A 21510-nucleotide genomic window follows, 5' to 3' on the forward strand; every position below is an offset into this window, starting at 1 on the left:
AATTCTCTTATGAGAAGTGCATTTTATAACGTATAGAAGCAGTATTTTCCTGACCCTGGTCGTGGGAACCCCCCTGTCTGCCTGTCTGTGTTTCTGATGGTTTTTGTTCCAGCTGAGGAGCTGTTCTCAATTACTTCATTGAAAAACACTCAATTTGACTAAACGGTTTGCTTACATTTTTAAAATAATTTTGCTGAATAAAAAGTTATTAAAAAGCTCTGATTATGCAAATTGGTTTCAATTAATGCTTCAGTTAAGTCATTGAAAGCAGTTCCTTAGTTGGTACAAAAACCAGCAGAGACACAGACAGACAGACAGTGGGGTCCCCATGACCAGGGTTGAGAAACACTGTTTTAAGCTAATCAAGCAAACGGACTTGTAGTTTATGACATCACAGAAACCCTCAATGGAATTATTTTCCAGTAAGCCAATTAAATGAGAAATAATAAGAATAAGAGTAAATTATAAAATGCATTGAAATAGAGATTATATTGAGCGAATGGCATCTTCTCGCTGGTATACATTATAAACTACATTCAAATATAAAGTCACATGAAGTCAGACCCCAGGCAATTCTATGACAAACATCAGCCCGCTTCGCATGCAGTATTTACATGATGAGATATGCTGGTGAGTTCACCTGTCTCATTGATGCAATGTTGCAGATATTTTGTCTTTTATGCAAATTCTTGCAAACAATTATGATAACAGAGTTCGCTTCAGAGCCCCATTCCTGTATAAATACGGTTGCTTCTCTGCTCTGACTTCACCGACTTGAACAGCCCGAGACCAGCAGACAAGATGAAGACTCTGGTGCTAATTTCCGCCCTGGCTTTCCTCTGCAGCTGTGAGTACAATCCTACCATCTCTTTCTATATTCTTTCAAAGAATTGCACATTGATCCAAGATGTTTCTGCAGGGTAGCTCTGCTGCTGCTGTACCCTTGAGCAAGCAAGCAAGCAGGGACTTTACCTAGATTGCTCCAGTACCATCATGCGCTATTAATGGTACTATAATGCAACAGCCTACTGTAGCACCACCATGGGAATCCTACGGGACTTTATTTGATTTCTAAAAGTAGTTTCACAACCGTGGTATCTATAATGTAATCCAACACTGTACCATCATGTTCCTATTTCTTTTACTATGGTAGTGCTATTTCAATGCGGTTTCCATTATAGTGTTTACTGTATAAAAACTACAGTTAATATGATATCTTTACCTATAGTTTTAGCACTATAGTAGTTTAGTATTGCTGTTTCTCTTCTCCAAAAGGCCTTTGATTTGTACTTTTGTGACTAGTGTGAGTGTGACCTGTAGGAATGTGTTGTCGAACTCTCCAGAACAGTGCTGACAAGTTTTCTTGCTTTGTTTCAGCTGTGGAGACGTTTTTTTTTGTAGCTCCGAATAAGCTACCGAGCTATAATATAGCAGATTATTTTAGAGGCAAAAGAGAAGCTGGCAATGAACCCGCAGTGCTGCCTGAGGGAAGAGGTATGTCATTTAAAGTGTTTAAATCTACAGCAGACCTGCATTCCACACAGACCCCAAATCTGTTGATTAAAGAGCTATACAAAATACTACTGCAGATATCCAGTTCCAGTTATGAGCAGGATCAGATAGGAGTGCTGGAAGTGCAGTAGAGGAGCAGCCGCTATACAAAATACTACTGCAGATATCCAGTTCCAGTTATGAGCAGGATCAGATAGGAGTGCTGGAAGTGCAGTAGAGGAGCAGCCGCTATACAAAATACTACTGCAGATATCCAGTTCCAGTTATGAGCAGGATCAGATAGGAGTGCTAGAAGTGCAGTAGAGGAGCAGCCGCTATACAAAATACTACTGCAGATATCCAGTTCCAGTTATGAGCAGGATCAGATAGGAGTGCTGGAAGTGCAGTAGAGGAGCAGCCGCTATACAAAATACTACTGCAGATATCAAGTTCCAGTTATGAGCAGGATCAGATAGGAGTGCTGGAAGTGCAGTAGAGGAGCAGCCGCTATACAAAATACTACTGCAGATATCCAGTTCCATTTATGAGCAGGATCAGATAGGAGTGCTGGAAGTGCAGTAGAGGAGCAGCCGCTATACAAAATACTACTGCAGATATCCAGTTCCAGTTATGAGCAGGATCAGATAGGAGTGCTGGAAGTGCAGTAGAGGAGCAGCCGCTATACAAAATACTACTGCAGATATCCAGTTCCAGTTATGAGCAGGATCAGATAGAAGTGCTGGAAGTGCAGTAGAGGAGCAGCCGCTATACAAAATACTACTGCAGATATCCAGTTCCAGTGCAGGTGAATTCAAATACAGGATTTATATTCAGATCTAACTAGGAGCAATAGCAGGGAGCAGCAAGGCAGGAGGCAGATAAGTGGGAGTTAATGAACATGCAAGTTTGGGTGTCATGTAGTCCAGAGAGGTAGAGCTGTGAGGTTTTACAGGTGCTGTCTGAACAGGTGTATAATTTAAACTTTATTTTTTACATATTCAAACAAAGTGTTTAGTTTTTAAACACTTAATAGTGTTTAAATTGTAACCACTGCGCCGTGTTTAGAAAATAAGCATCAAGATGTTTTTATTGACTGTTATTACTGTGTGTGTGTGTGTGTGTCTGTGTGTGTGTGTGTGTGTGTCTCTGTGTGTGTGTGTGTCTCTGTGTGTCTCAGTGAGTGTGTATCTCTGTGTGTGTGTGTCTGTGTGTGTGTCTCTGTGTGTGTGTGTCTGTGTGTGTGTGTGTCTCTGTGTGTGCCTCAGTGAGTGTGTCTCTGTGTGTGTGTGTGTGTGTCTCAGTGAGTGTGTCTCTGTGTGTGTGTGTGTGTCTCTGTGTGTGTGTGTGTGTCTCTGTGTGTGTGTGTGTTTGTGTCTCTGTGTGTGTGTGTGTGTGTCTGTGTGTGTGTCTCTGTGTGTGTGTGTGTGTGTGTGTGTCTCTGTGTGTGTGTGTGTGTGTCTCTGTGTGTGTGTGTGTGTGTCTCTGTGTGTGTGTGTGTGTGTGTGTGTGCGTGCGTGTGTGTCTGGCAAATTAACAAATAAGGCAAGAACATTTGAAATAAATAAACTTTTAAGAATTTTTTGTTTTGTTTTGTTTAAGACTATCTTCGTTTGGTGGATTTTCCATTTTGAAAACACGAAAATAATTATAAAAAATATGAATATGGATTTGTAGTGCAGTTTTTCTCCACATAGCCCTCACAGCTCTTTGTATTTCTTTTCATCTGCGTCAAAAGGTCCCATTATCCTGATTCTTCCTCCAGTCGCACAGGGTGAAGGTACGTCTTTTAAAGTGTCCGGGTTTTTGTTCTTTTTTTTAAATGCAGTTCTCAGTCCCCACATGTTGCTCCAGCTGTTTCAGTGACATCATCCCTGCAACTGTAACATTCTTCATTGTGAACATTTTGACAAACAGCAGCAACGTGGCTTCAGCGAGGCAGGCGACTCCATCAGTAGAAATGTAAATATTTTCTAGGAAGCGGGCAGATCCTTGTAACAGACTTGCCTGGGGTCTGACTTCATGTGACTTTGTATTTGAATGTAGTTTATAATGTATACGTTTATGCGTCTGCTAAGAAATAAATAATAATAATAATACCAGCCAGAAGAGGCCATTCGCTCCATATAATCTCCTTTACTTAAATGCATTTTATAATGTATCAGTGTTATTCTTCTATTTCAAGCTTGTGGTGTTTTTTTTTTCAGGAGAAGGCGTGCAGTAGAGGAGGAGAATCGCTCGCCTGTTTAAAAGCAGAGGCTTCTTGTTGGAACTGCAATTCCTCTAATGTAGTCTAGAAACAAATAAAATAGGAAACATGTTCCCTCTCTGTGTCTCTGCTTCTTATCCTGTGGAATTCAGCAGGGCTGGGGGCGGGGCCTGTTCCATTGGTTATGCACACAGACACACAGCACAGACACACTGACACACATACAGTACAGACACACAGCACAGACACACTGACACACATACAGTACAGACACACAGCACTGACACACTGACACACATACAGTACAAATACACAGCACAGACACACAGCACAGACACACTGACACACATACAGTACAGACACACAGCACAGACACACTGACACACATACAGTACAGACACACAGCACAGACACACCGACACACATACAGTACAGACACACAGCACAGACACACTGACACACATACAGTACAGACACACAGCACAGACACACTGACACACATACAGTACAGACACACAGCACAGACACACTGACACACATACAGTACAGACACACAGCACAGACACACTGACACACATACAGTACAGACACACAGCACAGACACACTGACACACATACAGTACAAATACACAGCACAGACACACAGCACAGACACACTGACACACATACAGTACACACACACAGCACAGACACACTGACACACATACAGTACAGATACACAGCACAGACACACTGACACACATACAGTACAGACACACAGCTAAGACACACTGACACACATACAGTACAGACACACAGCACAGACACACTGACACACATACAGTACAGACACACAGCACAGACACACTGACACACATACAGTACAGACACACAGCACAGACACACTGACACACATACAGTACAGACACACAGCACAGACACACTGACACACATACAGTACAGACACACAGCACAGACACACTGACACACATCCAGTACAGACACACAGCACAGACACACTGACACACATCCACAGTACAGACACACAGCACAGACACACTGACACACATCCACAGTACAGACACACAGCACAGACACACTGACACACATACAGTACAGACACACAGCACAGACACACTGACACACATACAGCACAGACACACAGCACAGACACACTGACACACATCCAGTACAGACACACAGCACAGACACACTGACACACATCCAGTACAGACACACAGCACAGACACACTGACACACATACAGTACAGACACACAGCACAGACACACTGACACACATACAGTACAGACACACAGCACAGACACACTGACACACATACAGTACAGACACACAGCACAGACACACTGACACACATACAGTACAGACTCACAGCACAGACACACTGACACACATACAGTACAGACACACAGCACAGACACACTGACACACATACAGTACAGACACACAGCACAGACACACTGACACACATACAGTACAGACACACAGCACAGACACACTGACACACATACAGTACAAATACACAGCACAGACACACAGCACAGACACACTGACACACATACAGTACACACACACAGCACAGACACACTGACACACATACAGTACAGATACACAGCACAGACACACTGACACACATACAGTACAGATACACAGCACAGACACACTGACACACATACAGTACAGACACACAGCTAAGACACACTGACACACATACAGTACAGACACACAGCACAGACACACTGACACACATACAGTACAGACACACAGCACAGACACACTGACACACATACAGTACAGACACACAGCACAGACACACTGACACACATACAGTACAGACACACAGCACAGACACACTGACACACATACAGTACAGACACACAGCACAGACACACTGACACACATCCAGTACAGACACACAGCACAGACACACTGACACACATCCACAGTACAGACACACAGCACAGACACACTGACACACATCCACAGTACAGACACACAGCACAGACACACTGACACACATACAGTACAGACACACAGCACAGACACACTGACACACATACAGCACAGACACACAGCACAGACACACTGACACACATCCAGTACAGACACACAGCACAGACACACTGACACACATCCAGTACAGACACACAGCACAGACACACTGACACACATACAGTACAGACACACAGCACAGACACACTGACACACATCCAGTACAGACACACAGCACAGACACACTGACACACATACAGTACAGACACACAGCACAGACACACATACCGTACAGACAGACAGCACAGACACACTGACACACATCCAGTACAGACACACAGCACAGACACACTGACACACATCCAGTACAGACACACAGCACAGACACACTGACACACATACAGTACAGACACACAGCACAGACACACTGACACACATACAGTACAGACACACAGCACTGACACACATACAGTACAGACACACAGCACAGACACACTGACACACATACAGTACAGACACACAGCACAGACACACTGACACACATACAGTACAGACACACAGCACAGACACACTGACACACATCCAGTACAGACACACAGCACAGACACACTGACACACATCCAGTACAGACACACAGCACAGACACACTGACACACATACAGTACAGACACACAGCACAGACACACTGACACACATCCAGTACAGACACACAGCACAGACACACTGACACACATCCAGTACAGACACACAGCACAGACACACATACCGTACAGACAGACAGCACAGACACACTGACACACATCCAGTACAGACACACAGCACAGACACACTGACACACATCCAGTACAGACACACAGCACAGACACACTGACACACATACAGTACAGACACACAGCACAGACACACTGACACACATCCAGTACAGACACACAGCACAGACACACATACCGTACAGAGAGACAGCACAGACACACTGACACACATCCAGTACAGACACACAGCACAGACACACTGACACACATCCAGTACAGACACACAGCACAGACACACTGACACACATACAGTACAGACACACAGCACAGACACACTGACACACATACAGTACAGACACACAGCACAGACACATGAATTAGCTTCACAGCAGCAGGCAATGATAAAAAAGACCTAATCTTGGCAATGTTACATAAATAATAAAAGGACACTTTAGTGGTATTGTGAATATGACCCTCAAATCATAAATCAGAATCAATTACAAATCCCAGGTTTCTGGCTTTGGAATTTATATTAGAATTATATTTACCTAAATTAGTTTTTATAGAATTTACCAACTCCAATTTCTGCTCCAACTTCAGTCTTACCTGAATTTAACTGCAAAAAATGTTGGGACATCCAGCTTTCCACTTCCGACAGACATGCAATTAGGGTGGAGACAACTGATATATCCCCAGGTTTCACAGAGATGTAAAGTTGTGTGTCATCAGCATCACAGTGAAGATGTACATGGTGTTAACGGATAATCATGCCCAATGGTAGCATGTATAAGGAGAATAGTAAGGGGCCAAGAATGGAGCCCTGGGGTCACCACAGGAGATAGTGGATAATTGTGATACAGAGTCTGCTATTGAAACAAAATTCTACCTGTCCGTAAGATATGACCTAAGCCAGTCTAAAACAGTTCCTGAAAGCCCTATCCAACTTTCAAGGCGATCAGTTAAACTAGCATGATCAATAGTATCAGATGCTGCACTTGGATCTAACAGAACCAGAATGGATATGTGACTGGAGTCTGCGCTCATTAGTAAATCATTCAGCACTTTGACTAGGGCAGTCTCTGTACTGTGACCAGATCTAAAGCCTGATTTAAACTTTTCAAGTTCTTGGTTATCACCCAGAAATATATTGCATTGGCCAGCTCCCACCTTCTCTAAAACCTTAGCGGCAAAATGTAAATTGGATGGAGGTCTAAAGACACTAGACAGTGTTTCCTGGACATCTTCCCTAATTAAAACAAAGTTTTAGTGTCATCGCTGCAGTTCAGGATGTTTTTATTGATTAATTAAAAATGAGTATCTGGTAATCTGTAAATAAACAATTATATATATATATATATATATATATATATATATATATATATATATATATATATATATATATATATATATATATATATATATAGATATATATATATATATATATAGATATAGATATATACCCTAAATAAAGGGTGTGTGCAAGTGTTTGTATGTTTTAATGCATATTAACCTATGTGCATAAACTGTATTTTGGTTGAATAAAAAATGCAACATTGCCTTGAAGTCACGTATACTTCCAATAAATATTTGAAAGGTTCCTTATAGGGTATGCATTAACTACATCCTTTCATTTTAACGGTAATGTTCATTTGAAGTACTGCACAAAAACTTGGTCTTTTTTTGTCCTCATGTATTCCCATCATAGGGATGCCCCAGGGCCCTAGCTCACAGGCCCAGCATGGAGGCAAGGTAGAACAACACATGGGTGAGGGGAAATCCAAGGAGGTTTTTAGAATGCATGGCTTTATCAGACAAGGCTATCCTGTCGGGACCCAAAGGAGTGAAGGGAGACACGGAGGATTCACTCTAATGAGTTAACACAGCATTTGACCAGAAGGGTCCCCCAGCCCCCTTTTACAGGCAACTGGAGAATACATCTGGTCTAAATTAGCCAGAAAGGCAGAAGGCGCAAAGGTCATTGAGCCAAAAAGACCAGTATGTGTGCGGGGGTATTTCAGAGCCTAAGAGATGCAGAGCCTTCCAAAATAGGTATATTAGAGTTATGGGTTAAATTAAATAAATACAACTGAAGGGGTTATTTGGGGAAATAAACATTATCATTAAGGAGATTGCTTACTTTCGTTAAGATTAAAACCTGGAAACAATTCTATAAACAAAAACTGTTTAATCATGTTTGTTTTTTGGTTTTTTTTGTTTGTTTTTTTGTTTTTTTTAAAAACCTAGCAAAACTTGTTTATTCTTGTCATGCCAATAAAGCTTATTGAATTGAATATAATTGAATAAAAACAAAATGTTATCATTCTGTAACAAACAAATGAAGGAAAATTAAATACATATGTACATGAATAAAACAGAACAGAGTTTAACATATTTTAAAATGTTAAATATGGAGTAAAGAAAATATAAGTAAAGTATAGCATTCTACTAAAGAATAAGGCCTACGGTTTTTGTAATGTATTTAGATTCACTGAAAAAGGCACAGAACAGCTTTTTAGAGAGAGAGACCCCAGCTCTGACCAAAGATCTTTTCTGAAATGAGGGACATCCCTTTCTTCGGGGGAGTGGTCTGGTGAACCCGCCTATGTCTTTCCAAAGAAATGGGGTCAGTCTCCAGTACTTTATTATGGATTTATTTTCTTGAGGTACATGTTATAAAATATTTGGTATGCTCTATATACACCCAAAAAACACAAGTGCATTATTTTTACTTTGTGTATTTAAGAATCATGAACAAACCCTGGTATTTGTGAGATGATAGGTGCAGTCATCATGTACCTTAAATTAGAAACTAATCCTTTATAGATACATTTTCAATGTGTTATTTTACTGAACATAATTACAATATTCTTTCACAAGGTGCTCCAGGTGTTAATGCATGTGGATATGCAGGTTTGAACCTTAGGTGTCAATAATAACATAAACAAATACATCCTTATTTACATGATAAACGCAGATATCTATACACCCAGAATGCCTTATTTCTTTACATTATTGTATACACTCTTTATTGTTGAGCTCTCATTAAATTGAATTTATTTATATACAAAATAATTAAATGCTCCCCGGTACTGTGAATGTCAGAATATGACAGGTCGCCCCCAAAGTTTGTGTTAAAAATATCCATACTTTAAGTTATACATACTTTAATTTTTTAATAATGGATTGATGCGTGGATTTGTTTAACTTCATATTCCCCCAGAATTGTTATGTTGGTAGGTTTGTAACACCGGGTCGGTGTTATTTTGGGGGTAGGTGTTTAAAAATGGTCCACCTTGTACTGCGCTTGACCTGGGTATGTGTAAATGATTTTAGCTCAGAAAACAAGCAAATGTCCACCTGAAAGGGGTACGATGTACTGAGTTGGTCCCTTAAAGTAATTTTTATATAATATTTCACTATTCATCAAATGTATGTGACTTTAACTGATGAGCAACAAATAGGGTTACATTGTAAACATCTAGGATTTGGGAGTTGAACTATAATTTGGCTTGTTCTGAGTGACTTATGCAGTAGTCAATCAAAGCAAGGACAGCGTCCCATTTTCTGACGTTACACAGGTCAAGTTGCGGTACACATACCATATTCTGATTATATACCACTTACTGGTCCTATGCCAGAGCCACAAAAATAAAGAGGGAAACAAGGAGAAGAGTTATGTGTATATTTGAATAATAATAGTATATTGTAGTCTACTGTCTGTTTAAACTTCCCAAAGTGTTACAAATGGTACTTTGTCATGTATTATTATGAAAGAAAAGGTTTCTTGACACCAGTCGGTACCAAAGAATCTTATGTAACGTCGGGGACATGGTTATTTTTATTTGATGCATATCAAACATGTACAGTATAGGAATACAGAACTACTATTTGCTTATGTTTTACTGTTAAAAATAAGGTATAGATTTATCTTGTTCAGAAGCAGGTTCAGATATCTGCTGTCTTTATACATTATGCATATTGTTTCATATTGTTTCTTTCTGTTCATATTCAAATAAAAGCCTAAACCTTAATGTATCAATCCAAGATTACAAATACTATAGTCTACCTATTTAAATAAGAGTTATTTGAGACACATAATAATATAAGACACATAATAAACACATAATAAACACATAATAAGCAATAATGAATGAATAGATTGGGTGTTTTGGGGTGTTGAGCTGGGAGATACAATTGTATTTGCTTTTATTTAGTATGAAAACAGCTCCTTGGATAAAGGCAGCCGGTAAATAATAATAATAATAATAATAATAATAATAATAATAATAATAATAATAATAATGATAAATAAATAATCATAATATTAATCATAGGTCATCAAGTTATCGATTGTAGTATGCAATGAGAGTAATAATATGCAACTAAATTAAGGAATACTAACTTATTGCTGAATAGCTTCAGTATAAAAAGATAATAAATTAATTACAAGCATGGTTAGGTGTAAAAAACCTTTCGGATAGCCACATTAGCGACGTCTTGTCGGGGGCAGTTTAAAAAAGGGATGTGTTAATGAAGACGCTGTGGTACTAACTTGCCTGATGACCTTACCACGATAACATTTTTTAAGACGAGACATGTTCATGTGCTAGACATGTACTAGCCTAGTAGGCTACTTGTAGTTAACAACTCTATATAATCAACAGTTTAAATATTGTCTTTCAGAAATTATCCTTTGTAATTAATTTATTATCTTTTTATACTGAAGCTATTCAGCAATAAGTTAGTATTTCTTAATTTAGTTGCATATTATTACTCTCATTGCATACTACAATCGATAACTTGATGACCTATTATTAATATTATTATTATTATTATTATTATTATTATTATTATTATTATTATTTACCGGCTGCCTTTATCCAAGGAGCTGTTTTCATACTAAATATAAGCAAATACAATTGTATCTCCCAGTTCAACACCCCAAAACACCCAATCTATTTATTCATTATTGCTTATTATGTGTTTATTATGTGTCTTATATTATTATGTGTCTCAAATAACTCTTAAGATATTTAAATAGGTAGACTATAGTATTTGTAATGTTGGATTGATACATTAAGGTTTAGGCTTTTATTTGAATATGAACAGAAAGAAACAATATGAAACAATATGCATAATGTATAAAGACAGCAGATATCTGAACCTGCTTCTGAACAAGATAAATCTGTACCTTATTTTTAACAGTAAAACATAAGCAAATAGTAAAAGAGAAACCTCCTGTAGTTCTATACTGTACATGTTTGATATGCATCAAATAAAAATAACCATGTCCCCACGTTACATAAGATTATTTGGTACCGACTGGTGTCAAGAAACCTTTTCTTTCATAATAATACATCACAAAGTACCATTTGTAACACTTTGGGAAGTTTAAACAGACAGTAGACTACAATATACTATTATTATTCAAATCTACACATAACTCTTCTCCTTGTTTCCCTCTTTATTTTTGTGGCTCTGGCATAGGACCAGTAAGTGGTATATAATCAGAATATGGTATGTGTACCGCAACTTGACCTGTGTAACGTCAGAAAACGGGACGCTGTCCTTGCTTTGATTGACTACTGCATAAGTCACTAAGAACAAGCCCAATTATAGTTCAACTCCCAAATCCTAGATGTTTACAATGTAACCCTATTTGTTGCTCATAAGTTAAAGTCACATACATTTGATGAATAGTGAAATATTATATAAAAATTACTTTAAGGGACCAACTCAGTACATCGTACCCCTTTCAGGTGGACATTTGCTTGTTTTCTGAGCTAAAATCATTTACACATACCCAGGTCAATCGCAGTACAAGGTGGACCATTTTTAAACACCTACCCCCAAAATAACACCGACCCGGTGTTACAAACCTACCAACATAACAATTTTGGGAGAATATGACGTCAAACAAATCCACGCATCAATCCATTATTAAAAAATTAAAGTATGTATTACTTAAAGTATGGATATTTTTAACACAAACTTTGGGGCAACCTGTCATATTCTGACATTCACAATACCGGTGAGCATTTAATTATTTTGTATATAAAAATTCAATTTAATGAGAGCTCAACAATAAAGAGTGTATACAATAATTTAAAGAAATAAGGCATTCTGGGCGTATAGATATCTGTGTTTATTATGTAAATAAGGATGTATTTATTTATGTAATTATTGACACCTAAGGTTCAAACCTGCATATCCACATGCATTAAAAAAATAAAACATAACACCTGGAACACATTGTAAAAGCATATTGTAATTATGTTCAGTAAAATAACACATTGAAAACGTATCTATAAAGGAGGAGTTTCTAATTTAAGGTACATGATGACTGCACCTATCATCTCACAAATACCAGGGTTTGTTCATGATTCTTAAATACACCAAGTAAAAATAATGCACTTGTGTTTTTTGGGTGTATATAGAGCATACCAAATATTGTAAAACATGTACCTCAAGAAAATAAATCCACAATAAAGTATTGGAGACTGACCCCATTTCTTTGGAAAGATATAGGCAGGTTCACCAGACCACTCCCCCGAAGAAAGGGATGTCCCTCATTTCAGAAAAGATCTTTGGTCAGAGCTGGGGTCTCTCTCTCTAAAAAGCTGTTCCGTGCCTTTTTCAGTGAATCTAAATACATTACAAAAACCGTAGGCCTTATTCTTTAGCAGGATGCTATACTTTACTTATATTTTCTTTACTCTATTTAACATGTTTAGAACATGTTAAACTCTGTTGTTTTATTCAGTTATATTCAATTCAATAAGCTTTTATTGGTATGACGAGAATAAACAAGAATTGCAAAAGCAAATACATATACCTGTTTGTTTGTTTATAGTTAAACGTCGGCTTAGTTATTTCTATTTTCTTTACACGGTATTACATGCAAAAAATATTCTTGCATTTTGTTAATGTTCATGCGGTATATTTTTAAAATGTCTTTCATTTTAGCATTTTTTATTTTATTTGCTTCAGGATAAAAATTTAGCTAAGGATAAAATTTTGGCTTTTTAAAAAAAAATAAAAACATACAAACAAACATGATTAAACAGTTTTTGGTTTTAATCTTAACGAAAATAAACAATCTCCTTAATCTCCTTAATGATAATGTTTATTTCCTCCAAATAACCCCTTCAGTTGTATTTATTTAATTTAACCCAAAACTCTAATATACCTATTTTGGAAGGCTCTGCATCTCTTAGGCTCTGAAACAGCCCCGCACACATACCGGTCATTTTGGCTCAATGACCTTTGCGCCTTCTGCCTTTCTGGCTAATTTAGACCAGATGTATTCTCCAGTAGCCTGTAAAAAGGGCTGGAGACCCTTCTGGTCAAATGCTGTGTTAACTCATTAGAGTGAATCCTCCGTGTCTCCCTTCACTCCTTTGGGTCCAGACAGGATAGCCTTGTCTGATAAAGCCATGCATTCTAAAAACCTCCTTTGATTTCCCCTCACCCACGTGTTGTTCTACCTTGCCTCCATGCTGGGCCTGTGAGCTAGGGCCCTGGGACATCCCTATGATGGGAATACATGGGGACAAAATAAGACCAAGTTTTTGTGCAGTACATCAAATGAACATTACCGTTAAAATGAAAGGATGTAGTTAATGCATACCCTATAAGGAACCTTTCAAATATTTATTTGAAGTATACGTGACTTCAAAGCAATGTTGCATTTTTTATTCAGCCAGAATACAGTTTATGCACATAGGTTAATATGCAATAAAACATACAAACACTTTATTTAGGGTATATTATATATATATATATATATATATATATATATATATATATATATATATATATATATATATATATATATATATTAGTGTAAAGGGTTGTTTAAGAAAACAAAAATGTGAAAGGGCCATATAATCCAAATGGATGGTGAACAAAGTACTCATATAATGGAAAGTGTCTGGGATTTAAACTAAAGAGGGGTTAATGAATACATTTGTAAATGATCATGGGGTGTTAATTAAGGTAAAGTAAAAATAAAAAGTTTGGTTTAAAATAATAATTATTATTGTACATATACAATACATTTGGGGCATTAGATTAGGACCCGGCAGAGATTATTAGACTAACTGTTGATAACATTTTCAGAGTTGATAATAAATTTCATGTTACAGGGTAAAAAATATTCTCACTCATTTGTTAACGTTTATGCAATCTGTTTTATAACTTGTTTCATTTTAGAAGTTTATTTGTTTATTTACCCCAATAACCACATCTTCAGTTTTATTTATTTAATGTACCCCCAACTATTATATACATATATATAGAGAGAGAGAGAGAGAGAGAGAGAGAGAGAGAGAGAGAGAGAGAGAGAGAGAGAGAGAGAGAGAGAACATCGATGAAATATAGACAATATAACTTATAAATAGGTCATTACCTCATGATCTACAAACATTAATTTAACCGATTTTAAAAACATGACGCTGCACTAAGCTCATATAAAAAAAAAAATCTAAGCAGTCAAAATTATTAATAATTTGCAAAACCATCAGAATAGTTTGGTCGTGTATGACACTATTCAAATCTGTTGATGATAAAAGCACTTACAATATTTTTCTCTTATTTTTATTTGCAATAAGACATTTTCCGATTTTATATGTCTTTTTAAAAAAACATTTCTTTTGTAATCTTTGATTGAACTCTCTATTCAGTTTGAAATATCACCAGGCTTACCGATCCTAACTCAGACCAAACGGCCCTTAAAGTGTGATATCGTAAAAAAAAAAAATAATAATAATAATAATATTCTCACAAGGTTCACACATTTCAAATAATTCTCAGGGTTAACTTCCTTTGTAAATGTCACCTGCTTTTCAGACTCCCCCTCAGCCCCAACGGCACCAAGGTTCACACATATCAAATATTCTCAGCGTGGGGCTCTGGGGGGTCGGGGGGTCTGGGGGTGGGGGTCGGGGTCGGGGTCGGGGTCGGGGGGGGGGGGGGGGGGGGGGGTTCGTGCGCATGTTTGGGGCCAAAGGAACGCCCCTATTAAAGTCACAGAATGAGCTTTTGAAGTCATTCCTCAGCTGAAGTTTGAAGAGAGAAGGAAGCATGAGAGAGAGAATTCAGGCAGTACTTATGCGTTTGTCCGGGGAGTTTTTTTTGAAAACGGTAAGAGAGAGAGCTTTTTCAGAAATTGTACTCTGGTAGATTTTGTTTTTTTTTAATAAATATTTAATTTAATATCTATTTTGTTTTGGCAGTACACTTTTAAAACGACTAACGCTCAAGTTGTACTGTGATTTATGTGTGTAATACTTGTTGAAACGCATTTTAAATGTCGAATGAGTTGTTTTCTGCATTTTTCTTTTGCTTTTGTGATACGCTATTTTAAACTTTCTCCTGTTTCAACTATTGGTTTTTGTATGTGAAAATATCTTTTGCTTTTAACGTAGCCTGGTAAAAATATGTATACACCCAGCATAAGTTAACATAAGCATATAAAAATCCCTACGCCTCAAACCTTAGAACAACCTCATGCGTCTTATTAAACAATGATGTATGGACAAATGCAGTAAGTATATATATATATATATATATATATATATATATATATATATATATATATATATATATATATATTGTGAGCGAGAGTGCTCTATTTTGTAAGACTCTGACTGAATGTGCTGTTCTAAAGACTGAGTCGGAAACAGAAATGGCGAACCAATAGGTGAGATTTTATTTACAAAGAAAACAAAAGTTGAGACAAAACTAAATATAAACACCAAAATAAAAACTAACCCATGTCTGGGCACTAACTCACTTTTTCGAGCCCTGACTATTGATTATGGAGTGGCTAATCCACACCATAATAAAAAAGAACTGTACACCAACATAAGGCAATTAAATCCCATAAAGATTTACTTTAAGTCCACTGGTACATGCACCTTTTCTTTTCAGTCTTTTAATTGTCCACACTTGGTGCACTTACTCCAGTAAAAGAAAAACAGCCTCGCTTTCTTGCTCCCGGGTAACCACGTTGGCTTGCCAGCAACTCCACCAAGTAAGTATAGAAATATGTATTCAGGTCGAAGCGCTTGTACTCAGATTGTTGAGGCGTTGCAGGCACGTTTATATCCAGTTTCAGAGCAGTGTCTTCAGTATTACTGCTCTGTCCTTTGCATTGGATTGTGTGCACCAACCGCTTATCTTTTAAACAGCGCACCTTGCTGTATTTACGTATTCCGCCGTTCTTTTCTTTCGTTTCCAACCCGTACCGTCTTTGCAGGTTATAGATTAATCCAGTCCACTCTCCCACTCGTCTCGTTTTATAAATCCAACACTCACGCCTCACGGCCATACCCCTCTCCCCCTTGCTACAAAACACTCCCCTTTATATTACCCAGAATCCCGCCGTTACAGAGAGTTCCAGGAACTAGGGGAATTGTAGTTTTTTAAGCGGCGGCCATTTTAAAACAAACGAAAAGAAAATCCTACCTTTTAAAATCTTGTGACAAACAGTACAGTTATCGCTGTCCTTTATCCCTGTATAATCTTTGCAGGGTTTTCAATGAGTTTTAACTGTATGATTCCCTGTATAATCTTTGCAGGGTTTTCAATGAGTTTTAACTGTGTGATTCCCTGTATAATCTTTGCAGGGTTTTCAATGAGTTTTATCTCTATGATTCCCTGTATAATCTTTGCAGGGTTTTCAATGAGTTTTATCTCTATGATTCCCTGTATAGTCTTTGCAGGGTTTTCAATGAGTTTTAACTGTATGATTCCCTGTATAGTCTTTGTAGGGTTTTCAATGAGTTTTGACTGTATGATTCCCTGTATAGTCTTTGCAGGGTTTTCAATGAGTTTTAACTGTATGATTCCCTGTATAGTCTTTGCAGGGTTTTCAATGAGTTTTAACTGTATGATTCCCTGTATAGTCTTTGCAGGGTTTTCAATGAGTTTTAACTGTATGATTCCCTGTATAGTCTTTGCAGGGTTTTCAATGAGTTTTATCTCTATGATTCCCTGTATAGTCTTTGCAGGGTTTTCAATGAGTTTTAACTGTATGATTCCCTGTATAGTCTTTGCAGGGTTTTCAATGAGTTTTGACTGTATGATTCCCTGTATAGTCTTTGCAGGGTTTTCAATGAGTTTTAACTGTATGATTCCCTGTATAGTCTTTGCAGGGTTTTCAATGAGTTTTAACTGTGTGATTCCCTGTATAGTCTTTGCAGGGTTTTCAATGAGTTTTGACTGTATGATTCCCTGTATAGTCTTTGCAGGGTTTTCAATGAGTTTTAACTGTGTGATTCCCTGTATAGTCTTTGCAGGGTTTTCAATGAGTTTTATCTCTATGATTCCCTGTATAATCTTTGCAGGGTTTTCAATGAGTTTTAACTGTATGATTCCCTGTATAATCTTTGCAGGGTTTTCAATGAGTTTTAACTGTGTGATTCCCTGTATAATCTTTGCAGGGTTCTCAATGAGTTTTATCTCTATGATTCCCTGTATAGTCTTTGCAGGGTTTTCAATGAGTTTTGACTGTATGATTCCCTGTATAGTCTTTGCAGGGTTTTCAATGAGTTTTAACTGTGTGATTCCCTGTATAGTCTTTGCAGGGTTTTCAATGAGTTTTAACTGTGTGATTCCCTGTATAGTCTTTGCAGGGTTTTCAATGAGTTTTATCTCTATGATTCCCTGTATAGTCTTTGCAGGGTTTTCAATGAGTTTTAACTGTGTGATTCCCTGTATAGTCTTTGCAGGGTTTTCAATGAGTTTTATCTCTATGATTCCCTGTATAATCTTTGCAGGGTTTTCAATGAGTTTTAACTGTGTGATTCCCTGTATAGTCTTTGCAGGGTTTTCAATGAGTTTTAACTGTGTGATTCCCTGTATAGTCTTTGCAGGGTTTTCAATGAGTTTTATCTCTATGATTCCCTGTATAGTCTTTGCAGGGTTTTCAATGAGTTTTAACTGTGTGATTCCCTGTATAGTCTTTGCAGGGTTTTCAATGAGTTTTATCTCTATGATTCCCTGTATAGTCTTTGCAGGGTTTTCAATGAGTTTTAACTGTGTGATTCCCTGTATAGTCTTTGCAGGGTTTTCAATGAGTTTTAACTGTGTGATTCCCTGTATAGTCTTTGCAGGGTTTTCAATGAGTTTTAACTGTGTGATTCCCTGTATAGTCTTTGCAGGGTTTTCAATGAGTTTTAACTGTGTGATTCCCTGTATAATCTTTGCAGGGTTTTCAATGAGTTTTATCTCTATGATTCCCTGTATAATCTTTGCAGGGTTTTCAATGAGTTTTGACTGTATGATTCCCTCTATAGTCTTTGCAGGGTTTTCAATGAGTTTTAATGAGTTTTCAATGAGTTTTCACTTACAAGGTGGCAGGGATTAAAACTGTTTAATCAAATCTAATGTGGGGGTTTACATGGGAATGGAAGTTTACACACTTTATATTCATGTTTATTGCATCTCTTGCCTGGTTAGTTCTGTGGGTGCTTACAAGCACCAATAAATATACATGCAAATCTTTCACAGCACTAAAAATAAACTTCATTATCAAATCTGTCAATCTTTTCAACAATGCCCTTTGTCTTGTGTGAAAGAAATGCTGTCATTTTCTAAGCAGTGTTCCTGAGGATCTTGTGCTTGAGTGGTTACATGTGTGGGTGCTTTTTATACATGTTTGAATATTTCTCTGTTTAGAACTGTCTTTGTTTCTGTGATTTTGGTCCATCTCTCCTTCCTCCTTGTTATAGAAAATCTCCTTCATCTCACTCAGTGCAGCATATTTGTGAACATGGTAATGAATGGAGTCTGGAGGTGGTGAGGTAAGTTCATAGAATTTAACAAAAGGATTGTAACAGATTGTATTTTATGGTGTTTTTTAGGACATTTATTCAGAAGCCAAAACTGGATTATCCTTCTGAAAGAGAAGATTCAACGATGGAGCCTGTCCATATTAAACAGGAGAGTCCTGTACTAGAATCAGTCCATATTAAACAGGAGAGTCCTGTACTAGAATCAGTCCATATTAAACAGGAGAGTCCTGTACTAGAATCAGTCCATATTAAAGTGGAGAGACCTGTACTAGAATCAGTCCATATTAAAGAGGAGAGTCCTGTACTAGAATCAGTCCATATTAAACAGGAGAGTCCTGAACTAGAATCAGTCCATATTAAAGAGGAGAGTCCTGTACTAGAATCAGTCCATATTAAAGAGGAGAGTCCTGAACTAGAATCAGTCCATATTAAAGAGGAGCTTCCTGAACTAGACCCTGTCCATGTAAAAGAGGAGCTTCCTGAACTAGACCCTGTCCATGTAAAAGAGGAGGGTCACCATTTTAAAACAAGCAGCTTGCAGGGCTCTCTGTCCTGTACAGAATGTGGAAAGAGTTTCAGTCAGTTACAAAACCTGAAACGTCACCAGCTAATCCACACTAGAGAGAAACGGCATGTCTGTGCTGACTGTGGGAGGAGTTTCAGTCAGTTACAAAACCTGAAACGTCACCAGCGAATCCACACTGGAGAGAAACCATATGTCTGTGCTGTCTGTGGGAAGAGTTTCAGACAGTCAGGCGACTTGAACACCCACCATAGAATTCACACTGGGAGAGAAACCACATCCGTGTAGTAGATGTGGGAAGAGTTTCAGACGGTTAGGAAAGCTTAAAACCCACCAGCTAATCCACAGTGGAGAGAAACCACATGTCTGTGCTGACTGTGGAAAGAGTTTCAGTCAGTTAAAACACCTGAAACTTCACCAGCAAATGCACACTGGAGAAAAACTGTATGTCTGTGCTGACTGTGGGAAGAGTTTCAGTGAGTCAGGCACATTGAGAAAACACCAGCAAACCCACTCAGGAGAGAAACTGTATGTGTGTGCTGACTGTGGGAAGAGTTTCAATCAGTCAGGCTATTTGACAAAACATCGTCGAATTCACAGTGGAGAGAAACCATATGACTGTTCTGACTGTGGGAAGATTTTCAGAGATTTAAAAAGCCTGAAACTTCACCAGCGAATCCATACTGGAGAGAAACCTCATGTCTGTGCTAACTGTGGGAAGAGCTTCAAACAGTCAGGCGACTTCAAAAGCCACCAGAGAAACTGCATCCATGTAGTAGATGTGGGAAGAGTTTCATTCAGTTAACAAATCTTAAAACCCACCAGTTAATTCACACAGGAGAGAAGCCACATCACTGTAATGACTGTGGGAAGAGTTTCAGACACTTAACAAACCTGAACGTTCACCAGCGAATCCACACAGGAGAGGAACCAATTGTCTGTGCTGACTGTGGGAAGAGCTTCAGATGGATATACGACTTGAAAAGGCACCAAACCCGCTGTTCATTGTGAGAGGTGTGTAATTCTCCACCGCTAATTGCGGTGAGGGGTATTTAAATTGTTTGATTGCGGAAGCGCCTGCTTTATCTAATTAGTCTTAGAAAATAGGTTGTTGTTTTGACGCTGAGTGCGGCCGTACTGAACACACACGTTATGTGGCTTTTTGCCGTTGGTTTTTCCGCTTTATCAATTTGGCCGAATGTTTGAGTTAATAGAACTCGTCATTTCTTTGTTCCTTATTTTAAAAGTGAATCGAAAAACATTTGAGATTAAAAATACAAACAATTGCACTTTGAACAATTGAAACAAGAATTTAACTGAACTGATGCTGTTGTGTGCATTTGAAAATAACAACTGCGTCCGACCATTGAAACACTGATTGAGTTTATCTAAAAGTTCTGAAGTTACTCTAGATTACAGCTTCATACTAAATGCAATTGAAGCTGCTTCCCAACTGAACTTGTTGAAACAAAAATGTCGTCTTCATTCCAACCCACACAACAGACGCTGCTTCACCCCGTCACTGTGTGTAATGTGCGTGAATCCTGCGTGTGCGTGTACGGAAACACACTGAGGAGAGCGTGCTTATGAAAATATGTGTTTCAGTGTTTGATTCCTGCTATACTTATAATTCTGATACCTTGATTTCTAACTTCTGTATTCTTATTAGTTTTGTGAGTCTTAATAAATGTAATCATTTTCATGTGTTGAGTTTCTACTTGCCTGTTATGAGTACTTCTTCTGGGTGT

The 21510-nt window shown here is 38.0% G+C and overlaps 1 long non-coding RNA gene and 1 pseudogene across 1 annotated transcript; both read left to right on the top strand.

Annotated features, from left to right (window-relative positions):
• The first annotated feature begins 713 nt into the window (after window positions 1–713).
• Window positions 714–3808, top strand: LOC117969714 (uncharacterized). Its single transcript, XR_009320035.1, has 4 exons — window positions 714–847; window positions 1378–1494; window positions 3227–3268; window positions 3696–3808. It is a non-coding gene; the product is annotated as an uncharacterized LOC117969714 (long non-coding RNA).
• Window positions 3809–15509: 11701 nt separating this feature from the next.
• Window positions 15510–21464, top strand: LOC131722793 (zinc finger protein 501-like; annotated as a pseudogene).
• The last annotated feature ends 46 nt before the right edge of the window (window positions 21465–21510 follow it).

This window comes from Acipenser ruthenus, chromosome 51 (assembly GCF_902713425.1).
Source record: "Acipenser ruthenus chromosome 51, fAciRut3.2 maternal haplotype, whole genome shotgun sequence".
NCBI lineage: Eukaryota > Metazoa > Chordata > Actinopteri > Acipenseriformes > Acipenseridae > Acipenser > Acipenser ruthenus.